General features: G+C 45.4%; 1 long non-coding RNA gene across 1 annotated transcript; it reads right to left on the bottom strand.

Annotated features, from left to right (window-relative positions):
• Nucleotides 1-619: 619 nt before the first annotated feature.
• On the bottom strand, nucleotides 620-1,382 carry LOC139829826 (uncharacterized). Its single transcript, XR_011748831.1, has 2 exons — nucleotides 1,089-1,382; nucleotides 620-975 (listed from the first exon to the last, which is right to left on the bottom strand). It is a non-coding gene; the product is annotated as an uncharacterized lncRNA (long non-coding RNA).
• Between the last annotated feature and the right edge of the window lie 10,649 nt (nucleotides 1,383-12,031).

The following is a 12,031-nucleotide window of genomic DNA, read 5'->3' as shown; positions in this document are numbered from 1 at the left end:
TTCATATCTTCAGGTTGTTCAATAGAGAAACACCCAAAGCAGTGTCGGAGTGAGCAGGATTTTTCAGGTTTCTCAAGCCAAAGCAAGGGATGGAAGGACTGTTTGGCATGAGCAGAATTTTTGTGTGTGCAATTTGCCATGAAGCTTTACCGGAGATGTAGCAATGGTCCGCCACTGATAAGCCTGGGTAACAATGGAAGTTGCCTGTAATATTCTGAAAACTGATCTACGTTGGATTAAAATGTAGTGGACAACCACCATGCTTTAAGGTAGCTGATTGCCGATGTCAAGTCCCGTGCTGTTAGACAAGGCCATCCCTCCAAACTTCTCCGGTTCTGGTGATATACCTCACCCTAATTGTTAACCTTTAATTCCACTTCCGCCTCTTCCCCCACGATGAATACAGTCATGAAAAATTCGCAAGTTTGATAAACTATGGTTAGCCGAGCGATTGAGCAGGAGGCATGGTTCTTCATTCTTGCCGAGTTCATAGGTCTTGAGCCACACACACATATTGGTTCTTCATTCTTGCCGAGTTCATAGGTCTGTGTGTGTGTGTGTGCGCGCGCGTGCGGGCGTGCGTGTGTGTGTGTATGAGGGGTCCATCAATTGCACTAGGTTTTCCAAAGATAAATCAATATGAGAACAACACAATCGCCTTCCAAGCATATACAGGGAAGCTCAAAAGCGATCAACTACTGATAAAAAAAACATAATGATGTACAGGAGCCCGTATAACATCAGTAACATCACTATCATACATAAACATTTACACCGAAAAACCAACTAATACTCAACAAAGAAACAAATGACCAGCCAATGGCATCACCACACACACAGAAGAAGAATGATCAACAACAATTGATCAGACCAACCATGATGGACAATCACGATGAAGAGCGTCAGCGTCAGCATCAGACATAACTTGATCAGAAGCAGGCGTCGAGGAGGCAGCAGCAGCAGAGCGCCGCACAGCTGCAAACAAAAAAGAAGCAAACATAATCATGAACAGTTTCATCTTGAAGGTACGAGGCCAGGATCGATGAAGCAGAGCGAGAATTCATAACAAAGATACTAACAAAACTTACCATCCTCTCAAGAAGCCGCCGCCGTTGTGGTGGTGACCGTGGTGACCGCCGCGGCTGGTGGTGTCGGCAGCGCCGCCAGCAGCGGGATACTGCTGGTCGGCGTCGGCCTTCGGGTAGCCGGCCGGCGGTGGCGGCGCGACGTAGGCCTGCTGCTGGTCCTGCGGATGGTTCGCCATGTTGCCCTGCTGGTAGCTCATGATCGAATTGCAGAAGGAGCTAGCAAAAACTCGTGTGTTTTCCTGACGCGGTTAAGGGGTGCCGATCAAGAACAGGAGATGATGAGGAAGAAACTTGGATGCCGCATTATCCAGCGACTCATCTGTGTTTATATAGGGGCTTGCACGATTGCTTAGACGCGTCGACTTGGTAGAAGAAGAGAAAACGAAAGAAAACAGCTGAACAGCCCGGACACGGAGGGAACCGTCGCTTCAGGTGTTGCGCTTGCATGCCACCTCGATCTGATTCGATTATTTTTTGACACTTTGTGTTGCTTTATAAAGTACTCCGTATGATAGATATTCTTCATTTCGTGAACTGTCTGAACTAACATCTACCTTTCATATTGTGAGCAACTATGGTGATGCCAGGCCACGGAGAATTGCAGAGCTCAAATCCAACAAGAACTAAACAATGTTGATTTGCTGTAAAACATGTAGCGATGGTTGGAGATGGCGATGCCAATGTTCAGAGAGTAGCTTCAAGCCTTCCTTCTTGAAATAGACTTTCGTCTCGCTTTGTTAATATGGCAACATCACAATACAATTGCTGGAGCTTCAAGTCTTTGACAATCAGATGTCACAGTAATGAGCTTTTTTTTTTCCTGGACCTTGTTCGTGGTGCGAAGAAAGTTAGTTGTTATTTACTCGCCTGATGACACGAGGGGTCTGATTGGTTGACCACAATGATTTTTGCGTTTCTGCTCATCTCATGCAACTTGACCCAACAACTACTCGTATGAGTGGATATTTGATTTGGACTAAATTTGGCACTATGTTTGGATGTCAACAATTTTACTTGGGCTCTGTTGGAAAAATGTTGGAGAAATGAGAGGTAGTTCATTTAGTAGGCTGTTTTGCGCTTGGAAGAAACATAACAGCGTGTTTGGTTATGTGCGGAATGAGGAATGTGATAACCTTCTTTCTGAAATGGTGAGGATACCACCCCTTTTCAGCATCAAGCACACATTCTTCAGACAATCTTCAGCACGACATAGCACACATTGGTTAGAACGACATAGCTGACATTGTTCGACAGACAACACACATAGTTCATCACGAAATTAAACAAAGTACGAGACAAATACAGGCACGGATTCCAGTCTTCGATCATGGCGAGGGCTGGATGATGTTGTGGGCACCTCTGAACCACCTCAGTCATAGTGTAGTCGAAGATGGTGACCTTGAAGACGTCACCCCTCATCACCTTGAATATCATGAAGTAGCCTATTGACCTGGTGGGAAATGGAAAATCCAGGCCACCCCTGATCCAGACAGACATTGCCTTTGACGTCCCTCAACTTTACCATCCAAGAGAAGCCGGTGTCCATCTTGAGGATGATCGTCCTGGGGACGGTGCCAAGGTAGGTGCGGAAGCCTATGGGGATTGGAAGCATTTCCAACCCTGGAGACAACACCACTTTGGCAAAGTGGGTTGATCCGACATCATCATGAAAATGGCCAACCTTCACAGGCCTCCCCTAGGCCTCTTAGCAGAGCTGGATTCTCCAGCTGCTTTGTTGGAGGTGCCCTCGCCAAAAGGCATGTCAGCTCCTCCCATCATCAGCTTGGAGCACTGCAAGATGAAAAAACAATTTCAATGAGCACAAATAGAAGTAGGTCCACCCTCATATGATACTATGCTTGCGAGACCAAATGAGAACAAGACACAGAAGGCCTCATACCTATTAACACCACATGCAAAAGGACTATCCACAAACTAAGTCTAGTGTACAAGCAATGTTCTTGGACAAATGACTAGGTTTATAGCCAGTCCCTTGCCTATGACTGTGCCACATCTTAATCATTGCCCACAGGAGCAACAAGATTTCAAGAATGATGCAAGCAAAACAATAAGTCCTCGTACCTGTGAACACCACATGCAAAGAGACTGTCCCCAAACTATGTATAGTGTACAAACAATTTTCTTGCATAAAGGACTAGGTTTAGGGCCATCCCCTTGCCTATGATTGTGCCACATTTTAATCATGGCCAAATGAGAAACATGATTCCAAGAATGATGCAAGCAAAACAATAAGGCCTCAAATCTATAATCTCCACAATTGATGCTATTCAACCTAGTACAAGGCACAAGGAGTAGTGTTTGTGCTTTTCTATAAGGTTGGATAGCATAAAATATGGTGTCATTTGGTTCACATGTTCATATCATGGGCCATAGCATTGAACATATCACTAACAATAGTTGGCATCATTGAACAGATCACCACATGAAGTTACATGAAGGTTCACAGTGCAAACATACCCTAATTATGGTACATTACAAGTCAGGTTAGCTTACATCACTCATCACAAATAGTCCTAATCATGTTCAATTTATCCATGTTAATAAAACCTAGTTTTAGCAGGTCATACACGACATACTCTAACTTTTTCCTATATTCTTTTAATGCCTCATTTTCTGCCCTGAATGCCTCTCTTTATACCTCCCACTCCTCCTTCATAGCCCTCACTGTCTCTCTTTCCCCCTCACGCTCCTCCTTCCTAGCCCTCAGGGTTTGTGCTTGTGTTCTTTGCACGTTCTTCAACATTGCTCCTCGTTCTTCAAACCCTCCAGTTCATCTTGGCCTCGGTTCTGCACAAACTAGGGCACAGTCAGGCATCATATCATAGCACTAGCTAGTGGAAGAGATGTTTGATCAGAACCTTATGCAATATCAAACAAAGAACTTCGATCATGGCACTAGGTTCTTAAAAAACATCTATCCAGTGGCTTAGCGCTATTGTGTAATCATCAACATGAACTAGTAAAACCCCTATTTTTCCCAATGTGAACCTAAAACCTATATTTGGTCATAAAGGCAGGATCGTTGCTGCCAAAACAAGGTGCAAGAACACCGATCTAACTTTTGTAAGCCAATAATGCAGCTAGAAAAGAAACAATACCCAAATATAACAGCAAACGGAGCAGATCTAAGATGCATGCACCAAATTACCCTAGATCGAACACCGCAGAACCGTAGATCTATGAACAATAAAGCCTAAAAGCTTGGATTAGGGTTTTACCGCCATGGATGTTGTTGACGAGCAGAGCTTGAACCGGGAAAAGAAGGGGCCATCTATGCGACGACGAAGATGGCGTCTCCGAATGGCCTCTCCTTAGGCCTGCTCGCGGCCGTCTTTGATCTACCAGCTTCAGTAGAACCACCGGTGGCGAGAGGAGAGAGAAGAGAGAGGAGAGGGCGAGTGAGAACGGGCGAGAGTGAGAGGGGAGAGTGGGCGGTGAGGAGAATTATGGTGCGCTTTCTCGAGGCGCCGCGGCGTCTCCTGCCCTTCTCGACGCGTGCAACATTTCCACCCCCTCCCCCCGCGCTCGCGAGCGCCTGGCCGCGGAAAAACGGCCGAGTCGAGCGTTCTCGTCAGGCCAAGTTTTTCCGGCACCTGGGCTGCTTTAAAAACCGTGCAATGCAGGGAATCTTTTTTCATTTGGGCTACCAAACGACCATTTTTTGGCCCAACTCATGCGAGCCAGCCATTGTTGTCAACCAACCAGGCATGCACAAGAAGGGTGTTTGTGGCCGTAGAAAGTGATCGTTTGAATGGGGAAACGCCAACTAGGTTATAATATCAACTAGGTGTAGATTATTCTGCTAAGCTAATTAAGTAGCAAACGTCATTACCCCCAAAAAAGTTAACAATTGATGGTAGTAGCAAGTGGGAGGTTTTGGAGAATAAATTGCATGCATGTTATTTTCGAGAAAACACAAATCTTACGTCCCCAACGTAGAAAGAATAGCTTTGGCAACAACTTTGAGAGGACATTTCTGGAGGTCGGTCTCATTGGAACACATGTTTTCTCTGTTACTAGAGGTTTTATGAGAATTAAATGGGATAATCATAAATGAATGGTACCGGTTTTAGGGCGTCACAAACGATACCTTCAGACCGGTTGTTAAACCCGCTGCCATTGGAGTCATCCTCTCAGTCGCTCTCTCTTCCAACTGGAGAATTCGTCAGCTTGATCTCAAGAACGCCCTTCTCCGTGGGCGACTCGACGAGGCCGTCTTCTATCATCAGACCACTGGCTTCGCCAACTCCGCTCGTCCCGACCATGTGTGCCGCCTCAACCGTGCACTCTATGGCCTCAAGAAACCTCCTCGTGCATGGTACCAATGCTTTGCGACCTTCATCACCACCTTCGGTTTCACATGCTCGCGGTATGACACCTCGCTCTTCATCCTACAAGGAACTTTCGGGACAGAGCATACTTAGTACTCAAGGACACCATCCTCATGGCTTCCTCATCTACACTGCTTGAGCGTGTCATCACCTCACTCAGTTCGAAGTTTGCCATGCCAAATTTGGGTGATCTTCATCACTTCCTCGGCCTTGCTGTTCGATGTGACGCTTAGGGGATTATTCTCTCCCTAACACATTACGCTCTCGAGATTCCCGAGCGTGCGAGCATGCGCTCCTGCCACTCTGCATCTACACCGGTGGATACATCTCTGAAGCTCTCTTCGGCAGCTGGTCCTCTGGTTGCTGACCCTGTAACGTGCCTGAGTCTCGTAGGTGCTATTTAGTACCTGACGTTTACATGTTCTGACATCGCTTACGCTGTCCAGCATATCTTCCTCCACACGCATGATCCTCATGAGCAACATATGTCCTTGATCAAGCATGTTCTTCGCTACGTAAAGGGCACCATACACCATGGATTTTAGCTTGCGCCGTCCCCCATGGACCGTCTTGTGGCCTACACCGATGCGGATTAGGCTAGTTGCCCTGACACTCGGTGCTCCACCTCCGGCTACTGTGTGTTCCTCGGTGATAATCTTGTCTCATGGTCCTCTAAGCGGCAACACACGGTCTCTCGGTCCAACGCTGAAGCAGAGTACCGCGTCATCGCTAGAGCTAGTTGGATTTGCCAACTTCTCCAGGAGCTTTATTGTCCACTTCTGTGACAACGTCAGCGATGTCTACATGTCCACGAATCCGGTTCAGTACCAATGCACCAAACACATCGAGATCGATCTACATTTCGTTCGCGATCATGCGGTGCTTGGGCACTGTAATATCCCAGTATTTGGGGTTACAAAAATAGAAGAAACAGATGTGTGCATTGCATTCATGCATAGAAAATCTGGGGAATTTTCGTGCTTTAAAGTAAAACAGTCACAGTAACTGAAGTTTCACTTGACCTTGGTGGAATTGAAATAGCTCAGCAAGTCAAGCGCTATAAATCTCAATGTGACTTTGTTTAAAACCTTGTTTTGGGTAGAGATGATTTGATCTAAGGGGTTAGATCAAATGAGATTAAAATAAACACAACAACACCTTAATCAAGGATCAACTACTTGATCTTATTAAAGATCATAACATGGTATTCCTTGCCATAACATATGAACATCCATTTAATTGGAAATCATTGGAGAAACTATTTTTCACTTATATTTTCCATGTCTTAAACTAATCCATGTCGTTCCTATCATAAACCTTATGATATTCATCCTACTTTATCCTTGGAAATATGACAAGTAGATCAACTCTAGAAGTATAGATTCTTCTCTATTCCAATTTAGTATATATCACACCTAGAGAAGTGAGAGTCTATATTACTAGAGAAGCCATGGTAAACCTTGAGCTAAACCTTGGATATACATCCAAGTATTCAAATCATCGTCTTTAAGAGAAACCCTAGGATATTATCCAAGACAATCCCTAGAGAGAGAAACCATTTATGTTAAACATAGATATTGATGATCACATCAATCTCTATGGAGCCTAACCTCAGGTTAGTATTAAAGTCCTTTCCAAATGAGAGAGAACCTTCATACCAATCCAAGCTTTACCTATTTAAGAATAAAGGACAACCTTTGAACTAAAGTATTAGATTGTAAACCATTTTTCCTTGGAGTGGTGAGATAACCTAATATCACATGGAATAATACCATATCCATGAATTGATAAAGTAAGTAGGAGAGTAATTCAACTAAGATATCCAGGTGGAGACATAACCTTTCACACCTAAAGAAATCTTGTGAGTACACCATAAAACCTAGAATATCCTATTCCTATATGAAAGAGCTCAACCTATGGTGTTATACTCAAGATAGTTGAGGCAACACTTAAATCTAAGGGAGAGAACTATCCATATGTGCTGATGATTAAATCATCATTCCTTAAGTAGAACTATAATTTATTATCTCAGGCATTCTCCTGGGATATAAGTTATTGAGGTAACCATATCCATTCATGATAGTATAAGAAATAAACTATATTTAGTTGATCAAGACAATACTTAATCTTGGGAGTGAGAAACCTGATTCTTGAGAGATAACTTAGGAAGCCAAACCTTGATCATTATAAATTGTGTAGTGATCATAAACCCTAAGAACTTGAAGTAGAAGATATAAGCACATAAGAAAAGCTTAGAGTTAAAGCCTATAATTTATATGGTGAGAAACCATTCATCATTAGAACCAAAGTTAACTATAAAAAAGAAATATAGTTAATTTAGTTACTTCAACAATAGATTAAGGATATAATATAAATCTATTGGTATAAGATAAAACCAATTCTCAAGTCCTTAGTAATTAAAGAAGAACAGAAACAATTAAGTAAGGAACCATATTACCTTGGTTAGGGGAGATTAAACCCTAGCAAATGCAATATGATGTCATCTCAACTCTACAAACTAAAATTATATCTCAACCCTAGTTTATGTATCACTATGGTGATCATAATATAAACCCAGGCATTGCCATTAGGTGAATATGATTAGAACCCTAGAATTTCTCACTATTTAAATCCTATATTTAATTGTGGAGCATAAGATGAACATAGTTTAAACCCTTTATTTAAAACCATGTGAGGTGATGAACCACTTACCTTTGTAACCAAGACCAAGCCATTATGGAAACAATAGTTACTCTAGACATTTTCAAAGATAATAATAGTGTACATCTGAAAAAGGGGTTATAAGAGAATTTACAAAACTATAATAAATAGGTGATCCCATAAAATAATATGCAAGTGAAACAAACTCTCAAATAAGAAACCAAGACCTCATAATAATCTTTAAAATGCTTTGAGAAGCAATTATCCACTTGTTGACTGCCAAAACCCACCGGCGGGCAGCGGCCTGTCAACACAGTGTAGAGCCGGGAAGAGCCTAGAGCTGCGGCTGGCTGAGACCCCTCCGAGCGACGGCCCGCAATGCTCTTCTGGTCACACGCGGCGATGCGAAGTGCAAGGGCGTGCCACCTGACCTATACCTGGTCAGGAAGGTGATGGGGATGCCTCGCTTAGTTCCTGCATGGCATACACGTAAACATTAAATACGAGCCTCGATCGGCTCTCAGGTTATCCTGTGAATCGGCTCAAAGAGCCGATCCACCCATGATTCGTACGGGGTGCACGAATACTTGGTGATCCTGCTTGATCAAAATATAGCTAATGAGATCTACGACGATTTAGGGTTTTCACCGCATAATCGGATCATCCTACTCCAGGTTGGGCCTCGCGGCCACGCACGGTGCTCATAAGCCGATCCTAAACAAGGCCTAAAAACCAACATGACGTTGATCCTCGGAACATCCTGTTTAGGACTTGCGAACGCCACCCTACGTGCCGCTGGATCCTCCCCCCCTTTGTAAGGCCTAACTATTGCAGATATTAAACTAATCCTTGCAGAACAAGGAGCAATCGTAACGGATCAGATCTACTAGATGATGAACAAGCAGGGTGCCGCCCCCACACCTGAGATAGGCGTGAGGGCGGCTAGACATGCAAGGGCTGCACTACGTAAGCATGTTATACGAAGAGCTATGCTAACCCTAACACATCTATGATAACTACGTTGCTCGCCATCAAAGACGCTTCAGTATGAGCAATGCATGAACAACGTGGAGCTTGTGCTGCCTAGATCGCAAGATGCGATCTAGGCAGCATGTCGCTTACCTGATTGAAACCCTCGAGATGAAGGAGTTGGCGATGCACCGAGATTGGTTTGTTTTGGGTTGAACGTGAGTTGTTGTTTATTCCATAAACCCTAGATACATATTTATAGTCCAGGGGACTTTCTAACGTGGGAATATCCCACCGTGCACGATACAAACTCTAATCTTGATCTAGAACATAATCTACTATAATTAAAGATACACGGGCAAACTAGCCCAAATTCTCCGTGCAAGGCCGCTTCAGAGATCTTCCACGTGTAGTCTTCCAAGCCCATCTCTCTTACGGCCCACCTCTGGATTTGTCCAAAATCTGGTGATAACACATGCCCCCCTGGTTTTGGAAATAATTTTTCCAAAATCATTATGCTTTCCTTCGTCGGGTCATGTCGTGGCAGAGCAGAGTTGTTGCAGTATCCGTTATCATTATGCCCTGTCTTCCCAGCTTCTCTGCAAAATTCGATAGCTCCGGCGTCATCTCCTTGGAAACTGTAATGACATTAAATTTCCACCAGGCTTCTCATTATTTAACTGTGCCGATCAACTAGCTTTCTTCATCCCCTTCCTCTGTTCCAGCCATCGGCACCCAAAAAAAAAACCCTCTTCTCCCCCAGCCATGTCTTCCTCTTCCTCCTCCTTCTCAAACCTCTTCCCCCCATTCTCGCCGAAGAAGAACGAGGACAAGCCTCATTCCGAGGTGAACCCCCTCCCCTCCGATAATGAGAAGAAAGAAGGAGAAGTAGCGAAGGCCAAGACCTTCCCCTCCGCCAAGCTCCCGCTGAAGAAGCGCTCCCGTATGTGGGCGGACAGCGAGGATGAAGATGACGACGAAGAAGAAGAAGAGGAGGAGGAAGATGAATCTTCCTCTTCCGCCGGGTACCCGCCAACCAAGCGCTTCCGCTCCTGGGCGGACAGCGAGGACGATGATGATGACGAGGAGGAAGAAGCTCCGGCCACGGGCTGGGGTAGCAGCGAAGAGGAGCTCCCTGGGAGCAGCGCCGACGACATCGACGGCGGTGACGACGAGGACAGCGACGACTAGTAGAATAGGGCTAGTAGTAGTAGTGCGCTAGGTACTAGATCCCTCTTTTGAGAGCTAATCGGCACTTTCTTGTAAAGCCGCTCCTCTGAATTAATGAAATTGTTCTTTTGATTCATCCTTCAATTGCCCCAATTTTATTCCTTCCGCCTGTCTTGTCAAGACCGATAGCAATGTATCGGATTTTTTCTTTTGGACGCCCATGAAGCCGGACCCTCATGTCGATAAGCTCGTAGGCCAAGAACTTCTCAATTTCAGGCTGCGATTTGGTATCTGACCACAATTTTTCGCAATCCCTTAGCCGATGACTATTCATCGGCTATTTTGAGAATCTAGTCCCTTTCTTCCTCTTGCAGCGACAAGACGGTCCAATCTTGTAAAAACTGACGGCCTCCTACCCCGATTCAGAGGAGATCACAATGCAGGGCCAGTCGATGCGACTCCAATCGGCTTTCCAAAACAGAGCAGTCACCAGCCAGCTGCCCCCCGAGTCTCAGTCGAGGCGAGAACGGTAATGGATCAGCCGAATGTGCCACCTACGCAGAGTTAGCCGATTTCAACAAAATCGGCTCCCAAAAGCAGAGAACCTTCAGGGTGAGCTGCCCCCCGGGCTTCTTCAGTCTACTTCGCGCCTTGTAGGTCAGATCGGCTCCTTCCCTGTGGTGGATCTGATGCAACCCATCCTTAACCTGATCTGTACATTACTCGCAAAAGGAAACCAGAGGTTCTTGAAGAGAAAACCGAAGTCATCAAGCCACTCAACTGAGGAGCTCTTCCATTAGAATCTCTCTTCGTGACTCACTTCCTGCTCCATTAACCCTTTCTGCTCATAACAGCTGTTCCTCTTGAGTCGATGGCCACGTATCTGCATCGGCTAAACCTTTTGTTTTTTTTTTATTTGGCCGATTTTTTAGAATGAATCGGCCCCCAATATTCCACTGCACGCATGTCTGCACATGTTTATCTGCATATGTCCATCTGACTATATGCCCCCCGAGCCGAATCTGCCAAATGACTGCAGATATCGGCTTTCATGGTTAGTCAGGGCACTGCACTTGCACATCGGCTTCGCAAAGATTCATGCCGACTTTCATCTGCCGACGTGGCCGCTGCCCAGTAGATCGTTGCTGACCACAAACAGAATATGTGCAGAAGATAACTTTGGCCGATTGCTGGAATCGGCCTCCACATTGCTTGTTCGATGAAGGTTTTGTAATGTCCCTCCATAAATTTTTTGGGGCCGATCACAAGGATCAGCCTCCCCCGGTTTGCTCATTGGTTTAATCTTGCTACTCGGTTAGACTGGATAAAACCAACCCAACCTCTGACTTGATGCGCCTGCTGTCGTCCACCTTGAGTGCATCGTATAATCGTGGAGCGCTAAGCTCTGTCGGCAAGACGAGCACCATGTTTGTGCCAGCCGATGTTTCATCATCGGCTTTCTTTTGCTTGGGACGCCACTCCATTCTCCGTGGACGACCCTCTTCATCCAGGGCTCGCTGAACCTTTGCAGCCAGATCAGGTCGTGCCTTCCTTAGCGTGTGCAAGTATAACCTTTCGGCTTCCTCCAGGCCGCGCAACCGCTGAACCCTGCGTTTTTGTGAACGGCTGAGTCCGTCAGGGCACCACCTTGGACGGTGGTACCTGTCTTCTTCTTCTTCTAGTCCCTCGTCTTCGGAATCCTCAAGATCTGCCCAACGAGGTGACTCAGCACGTTTGCTATGTGGCGGGAGAGGCCATAAGCGCTTGAACACAGACACGTTGGCTGCCTCC

Source organism: Lolium perenne, chromosome 7 (genome assembly GCF_019359855.2).
Source record: "Lolium perenne isolate Kyuss_39 chromosome 7, Kyuss_2.0, whole genome shotgun sequence".
In the NCBI taxonomy this organism is placed as follows: Eukaryota; Viridiplantae; Streptophyta; class Magnoliopsida; order Poales; family Poaceae; genus Lolium; species Lolium perenne.
Note: the sequence above shows the minus strand (reverse complement) of the source record. Positions and strands in the feature narration are given on the sequence as shown.